Source organism: Pseudochaenichthys georgianus, chromosome 13, assembly GCF_902827115.2.
Source record: "Pseudochaenichthys georgianus chromosome 13, fPseGeo1.2, whole genome shotgun sequence".
NCBI classification, from domain to species: domain Eukaryota; kingdom Metazoa; phylum Chordata; class Actinopteri; order Perciformes; family Channichthyidae; genus Pseudochaenichthys; species Pseudochaenichthys georgianus.
This window is the reverse complement of record NC_047515.1, coordinates 33,547,813-33,574,353: the sequence shown is the minus strand read 5'-3', so window position 1 is coordinate 33,574,353 and position 26,541 is coordinate 33,547,813.

Genomic DNA, 26,541 nt, shown 5'->3' with positions numbered 1-26,541 from the left:
GTTATGGTTTTCACAGGCTACTATAATGAAAAAACATCAGTTTTAGATCAAATAAAGTATATAGTTTGCTTTATGCAGTATATTTCTTGTAATATTGTTGGGGTAATTTTACACAGTACAGTAGATTGAAGTAAATCAACTTATACATTAAGATAAGATAAGATGGATCTGTATTAATCCCCGTGGGGATATTCAGTAGTTCAAAAAGCAACAGGGTGAGAGTGAAAAAGAGGATAGCACAGATTCACACAGATTAATAAAATCAAAAATAAGATGAGCAATAAAAATAAAGATAATAATAATGAGAAACTATGTAATAATAAATGAATAAAACTAAAATATAATTATCATATCATATATTATAATGTATTGTATTATTAATAGGGCCGGGACTTTAACGCGTTAATTACGATTAATTAATTACACAAAAATTAACGCGTTAAAAAAATTAACGCATTTTAATCGCACTTTAATCGCACTTATTTTTGCACAGCGAAACGTTTCTCACTGGATGAGTTTCAGGCGTACCGATTATACTGGAGCACCAACTAACGTTCATGACTTCAGCATGGGACTTCAAACAACAACAAACCACGGTGAACAATAGTCAAACATGAACGAACAAGCTGATGAGACCGCTTTGGTCGGCCCCGTGGATGGGACATTTTGTTTTAAAAAACGGACGGATGGAAGCGTCGATAAGAGCACGGCTGTGTGCAAATTATGCAAAAAAGAATGTGCATATCACCGCAGCACATCAAGCCTAAAGTATCACCTAAATGCAAAGCATGTAGCAGCTAGCGTGGACGTTAGCCCGACTCCGAGTGCAAGGAACCACACCCTGACCCAACCCACACTCAGCCAGATGACTGGATTCAGGGCCAGGATAAGTAAGTCCACGTCTGAGAAAATAACCAACTCCCTAGCTCACTAATACAGGGCTCGACATTAAGGACTGCCCGATGGCCCGGGGCCATCTAGTATTTAGCTCGGGCAATGAAGCCTCACCTGCTGGTTGCCCGATCGGGCAACCTATTATGCCAGTATCATGCAGCTCGCGGATCCAGTAATGAGTGACCCGACAGTAAAACTAAACATATCTACAGTATAACTAGTTTAGGTAGTTTGAGAGGTAATTAAAATAGCTACGTGTGATATTCTAACCTGAAGTGTGTGTTACTTTTGTTCCGCTCACCGCTGCAGCTGATCTCTCTCTCCCGTCAGATTAGACTTCACTCGCGTTTATGTCCATATCGATCAGATCCAGCTAGTTCTAGCTAATGATAGGACTACCTGCTTATTAAAAGACAACTACACAATAAGTGTCGCTATGCAACTGGATGCCACAAAGTATAGCACAGCATTATGCATTTGTTTACATGCCCACCGGAGCCCCGAGGCATTACCAACAGATCAACGCACAATCAACCCACACAGGACATCTCTCTCTTGTAGCGCCAGGAAAAGGGAGTCGGAGGCGGTGTATTCAGAACGGAGTTCCAATCTTTATTATCCATTTAGTTATAGAGAGGTCAACACAACGTCTGCTCTGCTTAACGAGCTAGCAGGAATGAGGGCTAACTCTACAGGTGTTCCCACTAAAAGGTCCGTGTGGCAACACAATAAGAGAGGTGAATTATGTCCCATAACGTGTCACCACACAAGCCCCCCCAGAATTCACGTATAAACAAAATCCGTATGGCGGGGAGGAACAATCCGCCTGCCCCCACGAGACCTGCGCACCGGAGTCGGTACAGCGACCTCCGCCCGTGCGGCCCCTGACAGAGGAGGGACCGGAACAAAAGGTCCACACTCCCTGACAGGAATCAAAGCCGGGGGTCGGCCCCGTCTCGGCGGCCGAGCCAGCACCACCGGCCGGTCCACGTCCAAGTGAGCAGCCTTCACCCGGTCAACCGAGACGTGCTCAGCCTTACCGCCCATGTCGACCACCAGGTGTTTTTCACCGTGTTCCAAAACCCGGAAAGGTCCGTCGTAAGGGGGCTGCAGGGGGCCTCTGTGTGCGTCGTGACGGATGAAGACGTGCCCAGCTGAGCGTAGCTCCGCGGGAACTTGAGACCCTGGCGCACCGTGCTGAATAGTCGGGACTGGAGCGAAAGCCTCCGCCGCGTCACGCAGAAAAACTCGCTGGGCCGTGGCAGACCAGGGAGCTGAAGCATTTGGGAGGAAATCCCCCGGAACTCTCAGCGGCTGACCGTAGACCATCTCCGCTGTAGAACACTGCAGATCTTCCTTAGGTGCGGTCCTCAGGCCCAGCATCACCCAGGGCAGCTTGTCGACCCAGTTACCGTCCGTAAGGCCGGCCTTGAGGGACGCCTTCATGGAGCGATGAAAGCGCTCGCAGAGGCCGTTAGCCTGAGGGTGGTAAGCGGTAGTCCTGTGCAGCTTGACCCCCAAACCGCTTGCCACAGCGTTCCAGAGCTCGGACGTGAACTGAGAGCCCCTGTCTGAGGAAATGTCTGACGGGGTGCCAAAACGACAAACCCACGTTGCAATGAAGGCCCGGGCAACGTCTGCGGCTGATGTCGAAACGAGCGGAACTGCCTCCGGCCAACGGGTCGTTCTGTCCACCATGGTGAGGAGGTAGGAAAACCCCTGAGAGGAAGGCAACGGACCCACCAGGTCAATGTTGACATGATCAAACCTCCTCTCAGGCACCAGGAAACGCTCCAACGGGGCCTTCGTGTGGCGGTGCACCTTAGCGCGTTGACAAGCCACGCACTCCCTGGCCCAAGTCCTCACATCCTTTTTCAGCCCATGCCAGACGAACTTCGCGGCCACCAAGCGCACCGAAGGTTTAACGCCGGGGTGTGATAGGCCGTGCACCGCCTCGAACACAGAGCGCCTCCAGCTGGCAGGGACGACAGGCCGCGCCAGGCCCGTGGAAACGTCACACAGGAGGGTAATGCCCGCGTCGCCGAACACTACGTCCTCCAAGCGCAGCCCCGCGCCCTCCACCTTCAGAGCCTGGATGCCGGGATCTGTGACCTGGTCCGCCGCCATGCGAGTATAGTCCAGGCCCAACTGGACGGCACCGATGACGACTCTGGAGAGGCAATCAGCGACCAGGTTCGACTTGCCAGCCACGTGCTTAATGTCCGTAGTGAACTCTGATATGTAGGAAAGCTGCCGCTGCTGACGTGCCGACCAAGGCTCCGCCACTTTTGACATGGCGAAGGTGAGCGGCTTGTGGTCGACAAACGCCGTAAATTCACGGCCTTCCAGCATGAAACGGAAGTGCCGCACGGCCAAATAAAGTCCAAGGAGCTCTCGGTCAAAGGCGCTGTACCTGCGTTCCCTGGGCGTCAGCTGGCGGCTGAAAAAGGCGAGCGGCTGCCAAGCGCCCTCCACCCACTGCTCGTGCACTGCGCCGACCGCGTAGTCCGACGCGTCCGTGGTGATGGAGATGGGAGCCGTAGATGATGGGTGTGCCAGCAAAGCCGCCTGAGCCAACGTGGTCTTGACCTCAGCAAAAGTGACGTCCGCCTCTGCTGTCCAGTCGATCGCCTGGACGGGGGTCTTGCCTTTCAAAGCTTCATACAGCGGCCGCATGATGTGTGCGGCCCGGGCGATGAAACGGTGGTAGAAGGTCACCATCCCCAGAAACTCACGGAGCGACCGGGCTGTGAGCGGGCGAGGAAAAGCCGCAACAGCCTCCACCTTCGCTGGCAGAGGTGTCGCACCGCCCTTGTTGACGCGGTGCCCCAGGAAATCAATGTCAGACACCCCTGAACTGGCACTTTGCCGGATTGATGATCAATCCGTGTTCATTGAGCCGTGTGAAAAGGGCTCGGAGGTGGGACAGGTGCTCCTGCACTGAAGCGCTGGCGACGAGTATGTCGTCGAGGTAGACAAACACAAACGGCAGGTCCCGCAGTACCGAATCCATCAGGCGCTGAAACGTCTGAGCGGCATTCTTGAGTCCAAAAGGCATCCGCAGGAACTCAAAAAGTCCAAAAGGTGTTATCACTGCCGTCTTGGGAATGTCCAGGGGGTGCATGGGCACCTGGTGGTATCCACGCACCAGGTCCACCTTGGAAAACACCCCCGTACCGGCCAGATGCGCCGAAAAGTCCTGAATGTGCGGCACTGGATAGCGGTCAGGCGTAGTGGCGTCGTTGAGTCGGCGGTAATCCCCGCACGGGCGGAACCCGCCGTTCGTTTTGGGGACGACGTGCAGGGGTGAAGCCCAAGGACTGTCAGAGCGGCGGACAATGCCCAGGCGCTCCATGGTTGCAAACTCCGCCCTCGCCACAGCCAGCTTAGAAGGGTTCAACCGCCGGGCCCTGGCGTAGACACCCCGGTAGTGACGTGGTGCTCCACGCCATGCTTAGTGGTAAGCGCAGAGAAGGTGGGCAGCGACAGGTCTGGAAACTCGGCCAACAGTCTGAGAAAAATGTCTGCCCCTGACAGCGAGCCCGACAGCCTCGTACGCTGCGCTGCCAAGTGTGCACACGAGGGAAGAAAATGTCAAGGCATCAATCAAACGCCTATTCTTAACGTCCACTAAGAGTCCATGAGCACACAAAAAATCCGCTCCGAGGAGGGGAAAAGAAATGTCCGCTGTCACGAAATCCCAGCTGAAACGCTGTCCTCCGATGCACAAACACATAGGCCTCACGCCGTACGTGCGAATGGGACCGCCGTTAGCCGTCGTCAATCGCGGTCCGTGCCCTCCCCGGATGACGTCTTCACTCGACGCGGGAACTACGCTCCGTTGAGCGCCCGTGTCACACAGAAACAGGCTCCCCGAAACGCTGTCGCTGACGAAGAGGAGCCTGCACGTGCCGCCGACGCTCAGGGCCACTACCGAGCGCCGGCCCCTCCGTTTCCCGGGGGTTTGTAGCTGCACGGAGCAATGCACTTCTTCGCCATTGTCCCGAAACGTGCGTGGTAAAAACACTCTCCGGTGTCTCCACGCCGGCTCGCCACAGCCGTGTCCGGCCCCCGCCATGCTTTCTTGACTGCAGATGGGCTGCTGCGCGTCGCGGCTAACGTCTCTGCACCGGGCTGTTGTGTAGCCAGGAAAAAACGATCCGCTTCCTCCGCCAAGGCCCGCGGCTCCGTGGCAGGCGTGTTGGCCAGCGCCGTCTGGACCCGGGGAGGCAAGTGATGCAGGAAAATCTCCATGAACAAAATCCGGGGATCTTCCCCCCCTAGCAGATTTAGCATTTTCTCCATTAGCTGAGATGGCTTACTGTCTCCCAGGCCTTGAATGTCAAGCAACTGGCGGGCCCTCTCCTTAGCAGATAAGCTAAATGTCTTAAGGAGAAGGGCCTTAATCGCCTCATATTTGCCATGATGTGGGGGGGCTGCGATGAATCCCACCAACCTGGACGACGTAGAGCAGCCCAGCGCTGTTACTACATGGTAGTATTTCAGGTCCCCGTCACGGACCTGTCGGCAGGCGAAGTGCGCCTCCACATGTGCGAACCATGCCTCCGCGGCGTGCTCCCAGAACTCCGGCAGCTTTACGAAAACATCGCGTTCAGCCATGCTCGTTAATTTTCCGGAAACTTTCTCGGAAACGTCAGGGTCACCAGTGTAGCGCCAGGAAAAGGGAGTCGGAGGCGGTGTATTCAGAACGGAGTTCCAATCTTTATTATCCATTTAGTTATAGAGAGGTCAACACAACGTCTGCTCTGCTTAACGAGCTAGCAGGAATGAGGGCTAACTCTACAGGTGTTCCCACTAAAAGGTCTGTGTGGCAACACAATAAGAGAGGTGAACGTGTCACCACACTCTCCACATTAAGTTTTAGACATTAGAGTTGACTATTCTTGTCTGTCACATACTCTTCTTGTCTCTCACATAAGTGGCGCAACTGAAGCGGTATTGCTCTAAAGGGAAATGATTTTGAACGAAGATATTTAGATTTGCCGGCTAACGGGAACTCTGACGTGTGCTTCGCGGATGCGCTCGGCTCCTCTCGACTCCTGCTCGGGTCTGCTCGGTCAGCTTCCGGATGAGGAGGCATTCGTTCGACCAATTTACAGTAGTTAACATTACAAACATTTTTAACAGGGGCCATAATAGTGTAAATGTTTGTTTTGGCAGTTATAACTGAATGTAATGTTTTCTACTTTTTTCCATCTGGGAAGGCATTTGCCTTCATCAGATAGAAAGTGTTTTGACCAACAACTTAAGTGTTTCTTATAGCTATGCAGGAAGTGAGCAAACACAAACAAGAACAAACAAACAAGTGAAATGAAGAATACAATTGAAATTGTACAATATAATATTGTGGTGGTTCATCTTATAATTCAGTCTAGAGAATGCACCAGACAGCATCTAAGACCTGCAAAAATCAAAAAATGTCTAGGGGGAGGCCCCCCAAACCCTTCGTGCCATTTCGTCCGCATGCATTTTTCAGGGCAATCTCTATTGGGCTCAGGGCCATCTGTAAATTAGCTTAGATGGCCCTGTGCTTAAAAATGCGATTTTTAAAAATGCGATTTTAAAAAATGCGATTAAAAATGCGATTAATTTCGATTAATTAATTACAAAGCCTCTAATTAATTAGATTAATTTTTTTAATCGAGTCCCGGCTCTAATTATTAAGTAATATCATACATTAACCCCATTCTAGCAGATGCCACATTGAATGGATGAACACATTTATGCATCAATAACTACAACAGAGTATTATATATATAATATATCAACAATCCTAACATAGCTGCATCACTTTCTACTAAAACAAGATGTGGTTGAGTTTATGTTTATATTCTTATAATCACAATATCATCCTTTTCATTGCCTTAAGTTATCATGTTACATTTTCTTTGGTCAATCAATTGGAATGTCCCATGTTCTGTCAGAGAGAGATATGAACAATTGAACCTGCCTTCGTCGTGTAAACTCTTCCTCAGTAAATCAAACCATCTTTATTCAGTACAGGTCACCATTCAGAAATAAAGCCCACATTGTGAAACTCAAGCTGCACAGCCATAGTTTGTTTTCAAGTGATTGAATATTGATTTCTTTGTAGAGTGGAATAGGCGTAATATTACGGCAGTGATATTTGTAATCAGTGTGGGTAATAAGAGGCCTGTTTTTGCAGAGTGAAGGTTTTGATCCTTTAAATCACACAATTTACAGGGAAATCAATATGTGAGGCACACCATGATGAGCATTCAACAGTAAATAATCCTTTGTGTAACTACCTGCATATAACAGAGCAACACAGCTGTCAAACAGCTTGTGGTCTTTGGAAACTGTGGTCTTTACAAAGGATACAACAATCAATGTTCTGATCGTTTTAACTGTTGATTTAAATACTTTGTCTGTTCTTTCTAAATAAATCCTAATGATGAAATACAATTATGTTTGTGTTTCTGGAAAGTCTGGTCAAGCAGTCAGAGATTAAAATGATGATAATTTATAAGGGTTGAAAATAAATACTTTCTGCCAGGTGGATGATCAAAGAATAATGGTTACATTTTCTGAAAGACTCCATAGCTCTCTGATCATCATGTGGTTAACTAATAGGAGCCAGTCATGACCACATTGTTTCTCCACGATAGTGTCCTCTGTGTGCCCTGCTAAGTACCCAATTCCTGAGGGAGCTTCTCATCTTATCTTCTCAGACAGTATCAAACCTTTACAGTCAAACTGCAAGTTTTCAAACTGACAACCACAGTTTAGCTGGAGGGTAGAAATAACATGAGCTGGACACTAATTATAACATCAAGACTTTCAACCTATTATTCAATAGACAACATAAGTGGTCTACACTCTGAAGAATTAATGAGAGCTTTCTATCTAATGAGGGAATGTGATGAAGAGGACTTGTTTTTCACTACAGTGATAAAACGCTTTGTTTGGGACTTTAAACCCCAAAGGGATTATCTTTAATTAGAGATATGTAAAAAAACGTGTCTTGTAATATCTAGTTTCTGCTTTTGATTTTAGAAACCTTTTATCTTTTGTGGAAATAATTCTCCCATTGGGTCATTTGAATATGTTCTTTTGCTTAATGAGTACAATGTCAGCAGGGCACAATGTGTACTTTAATTGTTCAGTTTACAACTACATGATGAGCATTTTGTATTTAACTTTGATAATTGTCCTCCATAAAATTGTATAAAATATTCTCCCACAGTCCATATAAGTATCTGCCAGCCTCTTACATGGCTGTGCACACTTTGTAATGTTTTGCTCCGGCTGTGCACAAAGTCTTCTTAGATCTGAATACATAGAGTATAAACCCAGAGGTCAGTGGTTGGTCTTAGATGTTCAGCAGTGAAGTTGGCCTTGCTGCTTGGCTCTCGTCTGTCTGAGTGCTGTGAAGTGAGGATCAGAGGTGATGTGTGCTGCTTCACAGATTCTTGTAATAGTGTTAACGGAGTAAGAAGCTGTTAAAGTGTCATTTGCTTTCTTGAGGGCCCCAGAGTAAACTAGCTTTAGCTGGTTGAGTTTTTTGTGAAGAAGAGGATGAAAACATGCTGCTGGTCCTATTCAGAGAGAATACAGAGGGTAGGAAATTGCCTGCCAGTAGCTCTCCTTAATTGCAGGATGCCCGCCACTGATGCTCGCTTGGAATCATTTTAATAAAGGTATCAATGAGCTGTATGTTTACTAAAGCTTGAGGACACAATAGCGAACAAATGAAGCATAAGAGAGTCAGTAGACACTTTGGCTCCAGTTTTCCATGTTATCCGGCAGTGGCTCAGTCAGTAGGGGCTTGGACTGTGAGCCGTAGGGTCGCTGGTTCAAGTCCCCGGCCAGACCTAAAAATATGGAGAGTGGCCTGCTACTTGGAGAGGTCCCAGTTCACCTCCTGTGCTGCCGTGGTGCCCTTGAGCAAGGCACCGGACACCCCCCTTCCCCCCTCACTCCCATTGCTCCCCGGGCGCTGTACAATAGCTGCCCACTGCTCCTAGCACTAGACTCCTGGTACTAAGATGGGTTAAGAGCAGAGAACACATTTCACTGTGTGTGCTGTGTGCTCTGCATGTGTGACCATTAAAGCGGGTTTCATCCTTCCCAATTCTATTCTTCTATTCTTGTCTTATCCACTTTAAGCTTAACAGATAAGAATCACATATATAATCAAAGCCACTTCAATACTGTTGGACACTTCTGACTTGAGGCTGATGTGATCAGTGTTTATGCACAGAGTTGCATTGAATCGCACTTCTTCAGACGTAATTATTCCTCCTACAGCTTTTCAGGAAGCCTTAGAAGCCACAATGCCTCAGGGAGGATTTCCAGTCATTCACGAGTTGACTGTTGCATCAACATTGAAATCATTTCAGTATGTGGAACGTGTTACTCTAAAGAAGTATGCCGAACATTTTCCTGTATATTATACTTTATAAATTCAAATGTTCAAGGATACCAGTATAGGGGTGTTCACGAATTGGCATTGGAATCAAAATCAGAACCAGCTTTTTGGCTTCATGGTGTACACAAGCAAGGCATTGAACTCGGTTTCTGTATTTCACTATGTACCACAACAGCTGAACAAGGTTAACATTTACATTACAGCGAAAGATCATATTTTACAATAACATGTATAGTGTGCAATGGTGGAGATGGTAAATAATCCCTCCCCCCTTTTGGTAGAGATGAATGTATATTTGTGTATTTGAACTGTCAACTACATAATTTATAATTTGTAGATAAAGTGGATGTTAGTGTTACATACTTGTGGAATAATTATGTTGTCATTTGACATCTTCATACCAAGCTAATTTTCCAAAGTGACGGATCCAATTTATTGTTCCTAAAATCACATGATATCTCCGTGTTGAGGTCGTGACATTGTTGCACTGCTGTCGTTCTTCAGTGGATTCAGTTCTGAGGAATTTGAAGTCAGACACGTAAAGTATTTTTTGAATATGGAGTTATCTGGTCTACCACCTACCTATTGAGAGGTTTTTAACTTGAAGTGGTGTACACTTAAATCCAGTGGAGAGGCGGCATGCTCATGTAAACGTCTTTGCAAAGAGTGGATGCTGCAAACACTTATTCAGTTCCATCTGGGTTTAAATCCATACAGTACAGAAAAGATGAGCCATGTTCCCCTGTTTGAGAGTTGTGAAGCTTTTCTGTGTTTTTAAGTGCAAAGTGATCCTGCTCTCCTCTCTTCAAACCTGCTTCACATTTATATTACTGACACAGTGGCTGTATTTCCTGAGGCAATCCCACACCATGGAGCCCTGGGGTTTAAAAAAGATCTCCCTTCCTGTCACTTCCTCTTTCGCACGACTTTCTCATTCCTACCTCTCAGTAAATGTTCCCTCTAAGTTAGCTGTATATCACCAGACAACGTCACATCTACTTCTTAATGCAATCCAATAAGAAAGAGGTTTTAGAAGAAGATTAGGGCTCCACTGATCGCTCTCTGATTGGACAGTGATGAGAGGTTGATGTCATTGTATGAGCCCCTCTTCTTTTCTTGGTTCTCAGGTTTGGGCCAGAACTGAATCTTTGTCTTAAATAGCGTCAAACTGTTAGTCCATGTTTTTTCTTGGTGTCTTGTTTCAGAATATAACATGCCTAAGGTATTGCTGAGACACTGATAATTATTTTGTAAATGTTTTATGTAGTTTATAAGATGGCTGAATGTGCGTTCATGACTTCTCGCTCATAAAATTGAAATGACAGTAATACAATCTGCTTGAGTTGAGGATGTCACCTTTTGAAAGTCTATTTTTATCTGCAAAAGTGAGGCATAGCTAGATTTCCTTCACCTAGAGTCTCCAGTTTGTGGTTGCCGTTTTCTCATCTGTTGGTAAATTGACTGATTTATAGCCACTCCACTGGCTGTCCGTTACTCTGATAAAAATCAAAGTCCTTCAAACTCAATTTCAAAATGATCTTACTGCTGTCAGGATAGGACAGGAAATGCACCTGTGTCACAATCTGTCTATCCAATATGCACTGTACATGCTTCCCTCTATATATGCTCGTAGAAGCAACCAGTATGACGAAGCTCATCCAATATACATTTAACACAAAGTGCCCCTGGTGAACCTGTTTTTAGGATTCTTCAAATATTTCTTGATTAGCCGAGGCGTGATATTTCACTAACACACATCCTTGTTTGGAACAAAATACACTAAAGGAAAGAAAGCACTAAAGAGGACACACTGAATTTGTAGCCTGGCACCAGTCCGGCACCAGTCACCATTAATAATTAGTTATACCCAGAGACTCGGATTAATACCCGCTCTTTAAACATCACAGCCCTCCCGGAGCTGCTGTACATAATGCAGAACTCTCTAGTGTCAAAGAAGCTTTGTGGCAGAGGAGCTGTATATTAATAACTCACAAAGGGGAAATAGTTACACCAATTTACCCAAGCAGGATCATGTCTTCATTTTCATAAATTTTTAATTCAGGAGAAAAAGGAAGTTTAAATGGATTAATATAGGAAATACATGTAGTCCTTTGTTGTCCCCATTAATTCATTGTCCAAAGAGCTTATGTGATTAAATTGCTGGGGTCTGCTTAGCTGGTAGCAGCTGTCACGTTTATTTTTCCCTATGAGGATTAGTGTTGTAAGTGCTGATCTGCTTTTCAGACAGGTGTTTAAACTATCTACATTGAATTGTACTCCACTATACTGTATGTATATCCCCACTAAGTTAAAATCCTCCATTAATGATATCAATGTTGGGACTCTCCCGCCATCTGGAATCATGTCTCATCTATTATGCCAGGCCACGCTGCTCTCACGCATGTGGGTCTTAATGTATTTTAATGAAGAACAATCAAATGAATTCAAATAATTGAGCCTCATTGATTTTCTTGGTTTAAATAGAGATGGGATATACATCAAATTAATCTATTTAACATAGTTCTTTACTGAGAATGCAAAACAAGGGGCATATACATATTTAAGTGAAATTGAACAAAACAGCCAAACCTCCTGCAGGTTTCTGCCTGTGGTGACCCTCATCCCACTGAGAAACACACACACACACACACACACACACACACACACACACACACACACACACACACACACACACACACACACACACACACACACACACACACACACACACACACACACACACACACACACACACACACACACACACACACACACACACACACACACACACACACACACACACACACACACACACACACACACACACACACACACACACACACACACACACACACACACACACACACACACACACACACACTGATCTCTGAATAAGTGCCTCATTGTGTGTCTGTAGACATTAGTGTAGTCCGCTCACTAAGTCTCGCTCTTCAAGCCTTTCAGGAGGTGTATTCTGCTAAATGGACTGTTCTCATTCATAACACTCCATTCGATGTCTCACTATGGGATGCGCCTCATCGCGGAGCAAACAGAAGCATCAATCTCATTACGCCAATCCTGATTGGCTGGTGATCTTGACGTCAACGTCAGGGGAAATCACCCCCTATAAGTAGCCTGCGCCACGACGCATGCGTCATTCAAACACCTCTTCTCGCTTCAGAGCACATCTCTAACGGTAGCCGGGCTAGCTTAACAGTCCACAGACTGACCCATAAGCTAATTTCGGTCGACGGGCGTTAGCCGGCTACCCTATTCTCTCACAGAGGAGTATTATAGTCAACCTCGCCGTTCTTCCTCTGGAGTAAGGTAAGGTTTTGACTTCAAGTTAGCAACACACCAGTCGCTAACTTGTGTTTTTTCCCCTCACTACCGACACCACGGTAGCGAGGACACTTTTTTCTTCTCTCTTCCACGGAGGAGAAAAGGATTACAGGAATATTACCATACCAGGTAATATCCTTGAGAGAAAAAGACCCACGCTGTCCTTTCCCCCCCCGGATTAAAGACAGATCGGTAAACATTTTTTTCTCGAACGTACCTGTCATGAGCGGACCCTCTCCACGCCTCACGGCGAACGAGATGGATGCCTCTCTCCCTCACACCAGAGGAGTCAGGAACTCGGAGGCTCGGCGCTGCGGTTGCGGGTTGAAAGTGTCAGGCACAGACTTACACCAGATCTGTTCGTCCTGCCTCGGGCTGGAACACGCCCAGGAGGCCATCGACAACCCCGGCTCGTGCGGACATTGTGCCCGCCTCACCGTGAAGAGCCTCCACCGAAGGTTAGCGCAACAAGCTAGCCTGTCGGGACAGGATCCCCTCATGTCCACTGATTGGCCGGCACGGGGGCGTCTGTCGCAGAGACTGATTCCCTCACCTTCACGGCCTGGGGCTCATCAACTGCGGCAGCCGCGGAACCGGGTTCCCGCGCCATATCAGGCCGGGACCCGGTGGCGGCAAAGGACGCGGGAACGGGACCCCACGCTATACCAAGCTGGGGCTCCCGGCTGGACCTCACCATGGTTTCACCCGCGGAGGATGTCCTAGAATTGGATTACATGGCGGACGAAGAGGATGCCTCTGAGTTCCTCCTGTCTGATTCGGACGATCAAGAAGACGACGTCTTCGTGTCACCAGCTCAGGCTGCAAAGCCGGGAGCGATGGCTGCTCTCTCGGCGATAGCACACCAGCTTCGCCCTGTCTCAGTATGGACCTACAAGCCGTGTGTCAGCGCGCTGCGGCCAGACTAGACAAGTTGGCCGAGAAAATCTCCGGTTCCGGCTGCAGCTCAGGCTCAGCCAACCCAGAATCTCGGCCAGCAGTCGAGGAAGAAGAAGCGAGCGGCGTGACAGCCCCTCCTTCTCCCCTCCGTGAATGTGTTCCCGCCGCCTCGAGAGATGCCTAAACGCCATCCTCAAGTCCGCACAAACACATGTCACACGTTGGTTGATTCCTCTGTCATTAAACATTTGCCGCTGACGCATCCAGGCCGAGGGCCGAGGGCGCAGCTCAAAAAAATGAATAGAAAATCAATAAAACCAATAAGCAGCCTGCCAATTTCCTCCCCTTTTGAGAGCAGCTACGGAATCTCTCAAAAGGCGGATTATTGACGGGTCTGTGAAGGCACCACCGCCACGTGCAGTGTCGGCTGGAGCTGTAAGCGTGACATCTCAGCTGGCTCTTGCAGCAGGAGATACTCACGACACCCAAGCTGCCTCGAACCCTGCTCGGTTTAAAACACCAAAGACGCAGAGGTCGCAGCCCTTCCCGAGTCCCCAGCCCAGGCTGGATACAAGGGCAAGTTGGCCGAGAAAATCTCCGGTTCCGGCTGCAGCTCAGGCTCAGCCAACCCAGAATTTCGGGCAGCAGTCGAGGAAGAAGAAGCGAGCGGCGTGACAGCCCCTCCTTCTCCCCTCCGTGAATGTGTTCCCGCCGCCTCGAGAAATGCCTGAACGCCATCCTCAAGTCCGCATAAAACACATGTCACATCTTTCTTGTCTGAATAAACCATTTTCCGCTGACGCATCCAGGCTCCGGCCAAGGGCGCAGCTCAAAAAAATGAAAAGAAAGACAATAAACAGTCCGTTAACTATAAATCCCCTTCTGAGAGCAGCTACGGCCTCTCTCAAAAGGCGGATAATAAACGGGTCTGTGAAGGCACCACCGCCACACGCATGCGCAGTGCCGGCTAGAGCTGTAATGGGCAGCCCGCCAATTCTTCCCCTTTGGAGAGCAGCTACGGCACCTCTCAAAGGACGGATTATTGACGGGTCCGTGAAGCCACCGCCACACACATGCGCAGTGCCGGCTGGGGCTTTAAGGGCACCACCGGCACGCGCAGGTGCAGTGCCGACTGGAGCCGTGAGGGCACTGTCACTACCCGATCCGTCACCCTACCCGATCGGTACTGCGCATGTGCGAGATGGTCCGCCATATTGGACAACTCCGGACGGCAACACCAGATGGACACTTGACACAGTGGCTTTTAGCAAAGCTCAAAAAGAAAACTCGAGAGAGATGAGTTATTGTTATTACAACGTGACTTCACTATTATTTAACAACTCTTTTTATTGGGTTCTTTTATTTGGGGTTAAGTACATTGTCAGAATAAGTGAGGAATGAATTTAACTTCTGTTAGACAGCCATATGCCATACATTTTTGCATACATTCACAGTAAATATGTATTCAGTATGATAGCTGTCTAACAGAAGTTAAATCTATTTCTCACTTATTCTGACAATGTACTTAACCCCAAATAAAAGAACCCAATAAAAAGAGTTGTTAAATAATAGTGAAGTCACGTTGTAATAACAATAACTCATCTCTCTCGGTTTTTCTTTTTGAGCTTTGCTAAAAGCCACTGTGTCAAGTGTCCATCGTGGGTTGCCGTCCGGACTTCCGGACCATCTCGCACATGCGCAGTACCGATCGGGCAGGGTGACGGATCGGGTAGTGACAACAGTGACATCCCAGCTGGCTCTAAGGAGCATACAGCAGGAGATACTCACGATGTCTGCCTGGGCTTCTCAAAACAGTTATAATTTATCTGTTTTCACAAACCCAGAGAGAGTCAACCCATATTCTGGAGAGAGAGGTTCTCTCTCTCCTAGAAAGAAGGGTTTTATCTGTAAAGCCCACCGAGCGGAGTCAGATTACGGAGGAAAATGTCCTCGTAAAGCACCCGCTCAACATGGGCCTCATAATAAAACTAAACCCCGAACGCCACGGCTTACGGAGAGTTTTGGTGATTATGTAATGTGTAGTGGCACTACACCCGACTTTTCCAGTGCGGGACGCGCCTACGGGTGCAGTTCTTTCACGGAAGGTGGTCACCACGGACGCTGGTCAGACGGGCTGATAGGGGATTTACGAAGGTCGCCCGGTGAGAGGTCCCTAGAACAGAGACTTCCAGCGGGCACGCGTAAACTACCCGGAGCTTTTAGCGGTGTTCCCCACCCTAAAACGCTTCCTGCCTTCTCTCAGAGGACTTCATGTCCTCGTGAGGACAGACAACACGATATCGTGTATGAACCGCCAGGGGAGATTGCGTTGTCTCCAGTCACACACACTGGCACACAAACTGATCCCCTGGAGCGGCAGACGTCTCCTCTCTCTGAGAACGACACAGGTACCGGGAGTTATGCACCTAGGGACAGAATTACTATCAAAAGGTGCACCACTCTATGCAGACTGGACTCCTCATCATAGGATCGGGAGTCCGCTGTGGGTGTGTTACGGCGGAGCCGCGTTAAATCTGTTCACAAAGGGAAAAAATGCTCAATGACAGCTGTTTCTCTTTAATGCACGATTTAAACGCACCGTGAGGCGGGGACGCACTCGTACACGATTGACCTCCGGGTCCTCTGTACACGTTTCCACCCCTGGTTCTGTTACCCTTAACTCTGGCCAGAGTGAAGGAGCAACGCCACACACTTACTCTGATGTTTCCACCCTAGCCCGCAATATACGGGCTGGCGGAGATATATCAGCTGTTGTGCGGGCAGCCATGGCAGCCCCCACCACGCAGGGACAGATTGTCTCAGGCGGGGGGGGCGATCCTTCACCCACGCCCAGAGCACGGGGCACTATGGCCCTGACCCGTGAGTGGTACAATCTGAATACAGTGGGACTCCCTCAGAAGGTGATAAACACTATTCAGAGTGCGAGAGCTTCCTCCACCAAAATCAAATCAAATCAAGTTTATTTATAAAGCACATTTTAAAACAACTTTCGGTCGCGCCAAAGTGCTGTACATGAATAAAAAATACACCTGCACCAGGTCTCTTTACGACTGTAAGTGGAGGGTGTTTGAGGAGTGGTGCCTTCAAGAAGGGCACATCTCTTTTCAATGTCCTGTCGGGGTGATTTTATCATTCCTACAGGACTTGATCAATAAACACAGAGCTTTCTCCACGATCAAGGTGTACCTGGCTGCTATTGCTGCATGCCATGTGGGCTTTGAGGGTAAGACGGCTAGCCAACATCCTTTGGTTTGCCGTTTTATGAAGGGAGCGCGCAGGCTCCTCCCTGTCTCCAGGTCGCTGGTGCCCTTATGGGACCTGGCAGTGGTTTTAAATGGGCTCAAAATGACCCCATTTGAACCCCTGGAAGGAGCTGACATGAAACATCTGTCACTCAAGACAGTGCTGTTACTGGCCCTGGCATCCGCCAAGCGGGTCAGCGATATCCATGCGCTGTCTGTACATCCCTCATGCACTCAGTTCGCCCCAGGGCAAACGAGAGTGTTGTTGAAACCCAACCCTGCCTTTACACCAAAGGTGGTTGGTTCATGTACCCCGATTGACATTGAGGCATTTCCTCCGCAGCTGGTTTCCTCCGGGGAGCAGCAGCAGGATCTATTGTGTCCAGTCCGGGCTTTACACACATATATGGACAGATCAAAAGAGCTTCGTCTTAATGACCAACTCTTCGTGTCCTGGGCTAAACCTCACAAGGGTGAGCCTGTTACTAAGCAACGACTATCCCACTGGATCGTGGAGGCGATTGCTTTGGCCTATACGGGTCAGAATCTGCAAGCACCTTCGGGTCTGCGGGCTCACTCGACTCGGGGCCTGGCTACATCCTGGGCTTTGTTCAAGGGTGTTTCCATCCAGGATATCTGTGCAGCGGCAAGCTGGTCTTCGCCGCTCACTTTTGTCCGCTTTTACAGGCTAGACGTCTCCGCTCCAAGCGTGGCCCGAGCAGTGCTGGGCACCTTGTTGAGTCGGGACTCCACCTGTTAAATTCTGGTTGATCGGTGATCTTCGAGATAAGCTCTTCTGGCAATACGGGAGCTACAATATCCCATAGTGAGACATCGAACGGAGTGTTATGAATGAGAACTATAGGTTACTTACGTAACCCCAGCACTCAGAGTAACATGAAGTGAGATGTCTCACCAGACGGCCCTCCTTGCTATGGTGAAGCGAGAAGAGGTGCTTAGGCGCAGGCTACTTATAGGGGGTGATTTCCCCTGACGTTGACGTCAAGATCACCAGCCAATCAGGATTGGCGTAATGAGATTGATGCTTCTGTTTGCTCCGCGATGAGGCGCATCCCATAGTGAGACATCTCACTTCATGTTACTCGGAGGGCTGGGGTTACGTAAGTAACCTACAGAGATGGGGTCGTTACTAAAAAAAAGTAATATATTACATATTACTTTAAAAAAAAGTAATATATTACACTACTTCGTTACTATCTACATAAAGTAATTCGTTACTTTACTCGTTACTTTACTCGTTACTTTACTCGTTACTTTACTCGCAGGGCCAGCCCGCCCCTCCCTACAGGCAGATCACGCAGACTGCTAAAGTTTCAAATGTTCTCTTTAGTTCAGTCTCCATTGTCGCATAAGACTGATCCAGATCCTGAATGTTTTCCTATCTGACCATGGCTGTCCTCTGTCTCCTGCTATCTGACCGTGGCTGTCCTCTGTCTCCTGCTATCTGTATATTTTGCGCAGTCTATCTCTGCTCACGCTGTTGCGTCAGCGTGTTCTCCTGCGTGTTGGCCATGTGTTGCACTGGAGCCAGACTTCAGCCGAGCACGTACGAACTGCGCATGCGTGAGTGGCAATAACTCTCCTTACCAGCAGGCAGCGGTAGTGTGTATTCGTCATTCAAAACAAGCAACAACCGGAAAACAGAGAAGAAGAACTACGTGTGTGTGTGTGTGTGTGTGTGTGTGTGTGTGTGTGTGTGTGTGTGTGTGTGTGTGTGTGTGTGTGTGTGTGTGTGTGTGTGTGTGTGTGTGTGTGTGTGTGTGTGTGTGTGTGTGTGTGTGTGTGTGTGTGTGATATAAATAAACAACAGCTATGTGCGTTAGCTTCACCTAGCATGTGTTCTTTGCAGGTGTTTGTTGAGGTTTGATTATGACTGATTTTAGAAAGTAACGAAGTAACGCGTGTCGGGGCAATGTTAGTAACTGTAGTGTGATTACTGGATTATAAAAGTAGCGCGTTACACTACTCCGTTACCGACAAAGTAATATTATTACAGTAACGCGTTACAAAGTAACGCGTTACACCCAACTCTGGTAACCTATAGATTCAGTGGCTCCACTTTCACTAATGTCGTGCTGCATTTCAGTTAAAAAGGGAAACAGTCAGGGAGCAGCTCATGCTGTGAATGTTTGGGTAATAGAAACTGTGAGTAGGAAGTAAGCAGAGATTCAGTAAGATCACAGCCACACACCCACTCCCTGTTTTAACATGGTGACAGCTTTGGGTGCTGTGAGGAAGATAATGAGGATGGAATGCATAACTGTTTTTTCTCCAGCACATGATTGTTATCATTAAACATTATTATCATATCTGTCAAGGATAACAAAATGCTAATTGTAATGTTTAATTCTGCTCACATGCTGCGAACACAACACTGTACAACTGATATCAATCTCACACACTTTTTACAGATGTTTTACAGTTTTCTATGAATGTGTGATTATCTATAAAAATATTTCACTAACACTGAAGAAAAATACCCCCATAAATGCACTCATAACTACACAAAATAATGTGTTATTGATACTTAAGAGACTGCTAAAGGTTAGATATTGGTTGTTAAAATAGTTTGATGCTAGAATCTGGAATAGTTGGAAAACTAGAGGTGGCATCATTAACATTGCTTAGTTGTTTTACAGGACATATTTGCAAAGTCCTGAAGGAAAAGCTGAGTTCTGGGAGGCTTGTTAGCTAATATGTTGCAGCTGGAGGGAAGGCAGTGTAGCAGGGTAGGAGACTGATGGGATGATTGGGAACAGGTGTGCAGAGCAGCCGGTGGACAGGTGAGACATGATGGATTCTGTCCAGCAACACAAACATGAGACATGAGGAGAGAGATGGTCTGTATCTTCAAGAATATGTCCTGCCTCAACATGAGAGACAAATAGCTATGTTTGTTTGATATGTTGATCTAAACTGTGATGTTAACAATATTATATTTCTTTGGATCCGTTGTTCATCCACAAATGTACACTATTTTAATTTCTTTGGTTATTTTAGTTGATTGATGTGGATAACTCAAATAATTCATTTTGAATTACCTCTCACATTCAGTAATTTAGTAATTACAACAACAAGAATGGTGAAAAATATGTAACTCTGACTGGCCTCCCTCATACATCATACATATTTATGAAGGCATCTCGAAAATGTGATATTTGACAACAAAATACAACTTTTTGGAGGGTTAGGAGGACACATTTTGGATATGAACATTAATAATATGAAATCGTTTGATATTTTAATCATACATTTAGTCTTCATGGTGACACATTTTCCACTTCTCCACCAAATCTCCTGACAATATCATGTATTGCACTTACAATGGTAATGGCTTTATATGAGTTTCCTGTGCTGAATCATAGGTCGACATGACCTATGATTCAGCACATAACAAAGATTGTTGTTGGAGTGCTGTCACTTCTATATTCAGACTTTGTATCTGCCTCTCTAATGCTGCACCATAGGGCTCTGCAGGATTATATCTATGTAAAGCTGCTCAATGAGCACACCTAAATCCACTGATCCACTGAATTGCCCTTTTCTCACGAGGATGTTCCGATACTTATGTTTTCTGTGTCATTTAGTGTACTTGTTTCCTATTAGATGTAGTGAACGTTCACACTAATTTTCTGAGCTTGTATGTTCAACATTTAGTTATTTCCATGATTTGGTTTTCGGTAAATCATCATGGTTTCAAATCAGTGAATATGTTCCTTGGTGTTTAAAGGAATGGTATGCTCATGACACTCATTGTTAAATAATTATCATCCGATATAACAGTCTTTTTTTTTTTTTTTTAATCCGATGACATTATCAGTGATTTTAAACTGATTATATACCGAAATAACATCAACACTGTGGGCGCCGCCATTTTCCGGACGTGACGTAAACCATGCGTTTGGTTTTCGAAGACACGTTGATCTCCATGTTATTTACTGTAGTTTCTCTCTTCAAATATGCCTCACTGTATCGCGAAATATTGCCACAATTCTGATAGGAACAATCCACGGAATGCTCGGTTCCATCTGTTGCCAAAAGGTAAGCGTAAGAAGTACATTCGGAGGCAGTGGCTAGCGAAATGTGGCCGGCCCGAACCGAAAGATTCACAGGCTCATGTATGCAGCGAACATTTCAAATTTCCGGACGACTACTCCGAGAGTATGATAAAACATACAGTAACATGGGATTTATGGAACAACCATTACTTAATGGAGATGCAGTACCATCGGTCTTTCTGGTGTCATCACCGACCAGGACACCAGTTCGGCCAGTTGAGAAATCGCCCTCAGCAAGTGTGAAGCGACGGAGGAGCAGAAGTAGTGCTCGGAGTAAGAATAAGGTATGTTATAGCGCATTTCCATTGCAGCGGCTAGCCCCGTTTTAACGTCCTTTAGCGTCCAGGCCAGGACAGTTTTTGGTGGCCTTTCCATATAGCGTAGTACCGGCTAGTGTGTATTTCCCCCCAGTTTTTTCCGGCCCCATAAAATCGGGATTCTATGACCAGGGACAACGAAGCTGAGTATGCTAAACTAGAGAGGGAATCGCTAGCAAGGGTGGTACTACATGCATACATATAGTATCTTATATCATCTTCCTATTATACACACATGCATTTCCAAACATTTGGACTACCTATGTTGCAAATGTATTATCTTTTCAATGTACACACGGCATCTATTGCACGTCTGTCCGTCCTGGGAGAGGGATCCCTCCTCTGTTTCTCTCCCTGAGGTTTCTCCCATGTTCCCTTTAAACTGTGGGTTTTCTTCGGAAGTTTTTCCTTGTACGATGTGAGGGTCTACGGACAGAGGGTGTCGTATTGTCATACTGATTCCCCCATCCAATCTCTTCACATTGGTCAAAACTTCTTCCTCTGCTGACGTGTCCGAACTCAAATACTCCGCCATGTTTCCGTGTGTTGACAAAGTGAACGCATGACGTCACGACCATCACGTGACTACTGAAAATGGCAAAAATGGCGGCGGCCAGACGGAATATACAGGTTTTGATAAAAAAGAGCTATACAATCATTATTTACCGAGGAATATCGCTGATTTCTTCAGAGTATGGTTTAATTAAGCAATAGCTCACGACAGGCCGTGGTATATGCTCATTATATCACAGCTAAGGGGCGTGGTTCGGCCCGACGCGAAGCGGAGGGTCGACAAACATAGTGCGACGTGGTTGCTATGCAACAACACTAACAGCTAGCGAACATATTAGACAGAGAGCGTTGATCCATTATTTGGCTATTTATTTACATTCATTTGTATGTTGCCGTTTATTGTGCAGCCACTGAAAACCTGTCCAGCATCAGTAGCATGGCTTACGTGGTTACTTGTTGAGGTTGTTCTAGGCTGTTGCTTGGCGTGGTGAGAATATTGCTCCACTTTCTCCGGTCCCCGAGATTCGGCTTACAGTAGCTCGAGAGAGAGCTTTCGCACCTGTGGCCACTAACGGTCATCATTTCTCTGCTTTGTTTCAAGACCCGCATCAGAAAGCTTTTGAATGGTGCTACTTTTTCAGTTGGTCTACCTGCTCTTCACGTAGCTCTGCATGTCGTCCTTTAGGTGCTCTCTGGAGAGGCACTCCTCAATCCACTCCTCCATAGTAAGACCCCCCCGGAGGTCCAAGTTAATCTTAAATGTTTCCATCTTATGCTTTGTAAGTTTGTTCCGTAACGGAAGAAATGTAAATATATTTATAAAACTGACAAGTCAAATCAAGCAATCTGATTGGCCGATAGTGTTTTTGCGGACCTCTTTGATTACAGATTTGAAAACATCGTTGCTTGCTTTAAAAGTAGCACAACTCATTATGTCAAACCATGGAAAGTATCTAGATATCCCTGCCCTAATGCCAAAGGAACTGCCCACTGTATGTTTTGCCGTTTGATGTCTATGTCTGGACCGCTGCGTAAAAAGGAGGGTTTCTGCCCCGTTACTTCTCCGCTGCTTTCTTGTTCCAGTATGAAAAGCAAACTGCAGGCAGCCCAACGGTATACTGTTTTTCTCAGACGCGGAGGGATACTGACTTGATGTGAAAAGTAACTTACAATTCTACCCGTGGTATACGCTCAGTATATCACGGCTAAGAACCAATCAGATTGCTTGATTTGACTTGTCCGTTTTATAAACATAATGTTTCACTAAATACTGAAGTTTTGATTAATTATCTAATGAGTGGACCATTCCTTTAACACAATAGTTATGGTCAATTATATGTATCGTGTAATAAAGAGAAGATTTGTGGTGTTCTTATTACTTCATGCTCATTTATATCCCTTGGATGTATTAGGCTGCCTTTTTTTGTCTGTTCTGCAAGCTTGGCACATTTTCTGGAAACATATGCATAATTTGGATGAATGTCTTATCTTGGGAAAAGCTTGGATACTAATTTCAGTGATTTAAATAATTGTAATCAGTGAGGCTTCTGGATAATACTCTGATGCAGTCATCCATTAAGCGTCGGGCTCCTGATCAGCCTGTCGGTGTTCTTTTCCCCATAATGACCGCGTCGCTGCACATTATCCCTTACTTATTACATGGCTTAGTTGAATACTCAATTCTGATTGGCCCTTACTTACTTTGCAGCATTTATTGACATTTCGGTGTACTCTCCGTGGAGCAGTTTAATTAAAAGTTTAATATTTTGAACTGTGGATTTACAGACAACAAATATTGTTCAATCAAGCTAATGTGTCTTACTCACTCAGCTAATATTATGTTTGTTTATTATATGGGCCATGTGCTGCATGTGCGCAAAATGTTGATATACTTAAAATATAAATAGGTCATTGTTCAAATATATTTAAAATGGCAGATTCAGATGCATTACTTTAAAACACACCATGTATAAACTATGGGTGAAGCGTCATGTCAGCAGGATACAAACCACCAGCTGTAGAACGTAATACCTTTTCTTATTTACAGCACACAGATGTTTACGTACCACTACAATATTCAGCTGTTTGTTCTTATAACATGTGTGACATTCAACAGCTGATGATCAGAGCAGATCGTTTGGTCAATTTAAAACATGTTGTTTGTTTCTCCACTACTGCCAGTTCTCTGCACCTGCTTTTACTGCCTTGGATACTAGTGTTAATGTGTTATTGAAAAATGGCTTAAGTCATGTATGTGACTAATAACCGTCCCATATAAAACAGTGTGTTTCTTTGCTGTGGACAGACGGCAAGCAGCAGTAATCTCTCTGCACAGATGATGTGGAGAGATGATTGATTGGCAGTTTGAGGAGAACAGGGATTTACTCTGGACTGTTGGTTTCACTGTGTATAGCTGTCTGCAACAACAACAGAGAAACAAAAAAAGACAGCCACTTGTGTGATGGTTCATTAGCTTTAATACTTCACTCGGGAAGTACACGTTGTTCGATACAAATACTGTCAGACTGCTCAATGAAATTACATATTGAGGAAAACAAGATGTCTGGAAGCATTACACATTTAACTGCAGATCATTAAACTGCACATACAGTATACAGGCCTGCCGACCCAAGCAGTAATTATCAGATTTACTGAACTGTGAAACTAACATCAGGGAAAATACACATGCGTTCCTGAATAGACAGCTTTTAAAAATATCACTTCCACTGTATAATTACCAGTAACACCAGTAAAAGCAGGGTTTCACAGAACACTTTCCCCCTTTGCGCAGAAACAGAACAGCTCGTCAGGAATGTATCATTATAATCTCTGGACAATGTCACTCATTTGAACATTTACGTACACAGATATTACATGTAATTTGATAGACGCTTTTATCCAAAGCGACTTACATACATTCAATACTGTGGACAATCCCCACAGGAGCAATTTGGGGTGAAGTGTCTTGCCCAGGGACACAACGGCATGCTGACTGCAGGGGGGTTTGAACCTGGGGACCCCCTGATTCGAAGTCCAGCTTAGCCACAGCCCCCCTAGATATGTTTTTAAACTTGTAGTGTTGGCCTTGTGTGTTTAACATTTAGGTATTTAGCGCCACATTTTAATGGCAAGGAATGAGAACCATTGGGGAGGGGACTCAATCAATCAATCAATCAATCAATCAATCAATCAATCAATCAATCAGAGCTATTAGTCCAGTCACTCTGGAGGACAGTTAACTATCAGCCAATCAACAGAGCAATAGAGCGAGCTGATAATAGCCTTGGTTGGACTGTAGGTAGAAGAGAGATTACTGTAGAGAGGTTTAAATCCTGTTTAAACTCCGGTGTTATCTCAGTCCTCTGCCACTGTGTCCATAAGCTACATTTAGCCACTAAATTGTGATCAGATACTCTATTTGGGAGGGTCACAGATCAGTGTTGAGATAATTGCTTCCCAGATGAAACCAGGGGATTGTGGGTTTTCCGTTAAGCCTTCTAATTTAAAGTCCAACAACCCAATTGCATGGTGGGTTATGACTCCATTATGGTCAATTAGCTTTTAATAGATTGTGAACAGAAAAACAAGTTGGTGGTGACCAATAAGGATGGATTCAGAGGGGTTCCTTTCGGTAGTCCACCAATGTAACCACAGTGTCAGGAAAGAAAAGCACTGTATTTGATAGCACAGTTTGTTGTAGTCAACAAAGCATGCGTGTTGCTATGACATTCTGTCACACTGTAGAATGAGAAACATCCGGTGATAAAGAGGATTAACTCGACTAAGTGAGTGTGGAGAGGAGCTCGGTCAGTGGAGGTGAACTGAGCCTCATGTTGTCTCTCAGTCCAGCATGTCCTCCGCTGGACTCTCAGCAGTCATTGGACTCAGTAACAAGTGGCAGGATCACAGCTGCTGTCTCAGTGTTTGAATGTTTTCATCTTTCTTTAATCCAATAAGATGTAGAAGTGTTAAGGTTTATATATCCTTTTCATTAGGAAGAGTGTTTATAACATTGCATATGACAGCTTAAATATAATGAGTCAGTCACATCCCCTTTAACCTTATCCTTCATTTGATCTGTTAATTTCACTTTCGGTTCTAATGAGAAATACATTAATAAAACACTATCTCTAAGGAAGACTCTCTTTAATCTTATCTTCATTTATTTAAGTTTTTCTTGACTTACTAACTCTCAGTCTTGTGTGGGTTGGAAAGAAGTTCTCCTCAGATCTTGTTCACAGTATTTTAACCCCACTCTGTAAAACAGGACCACTGAACATCGGATTCATTCTGCGGCTCATTTGTTTTATTCCACGCTGTGAAGCTCTAAAGTAAAGTTTCACTTTCTTCAGACATGATTCAGCAAAATGCTAAGTCCTATTACTGAAAGGATTGGATCTGTGAAACTGAAAATACAGCCTAATATCAGAGTCAGTAGATGGATCCCTCTGGGACACAGTTTATTCAAAATGCATTAAGCTGATCATGTTAAACCAACTTTAATGTACGATGTATAGCAACTCAAAAGGAATGTTTTTTCCTGTTTGTACAGTATCTGTTTCTCTTTTGTGGGATCCTGTCAATAATTGTTTTCTCTCACTTGATATTTTACATTTTAATGTCATTTAGAAGTTCTAATACAATACAGCTTTATTTATAGAGCACTTTAAACCTCCAGAGCAATGTGCTGTACAGTCAAATAAAAAAAAATATCACAGCACAGCTCACACACCATAACACAAGTACTACACGTAAAAACAATAGACAATTTAAAAGCAATAAAAGCAACACTCTAAAAGATGTTAATACGCTAAGGAGAAGAG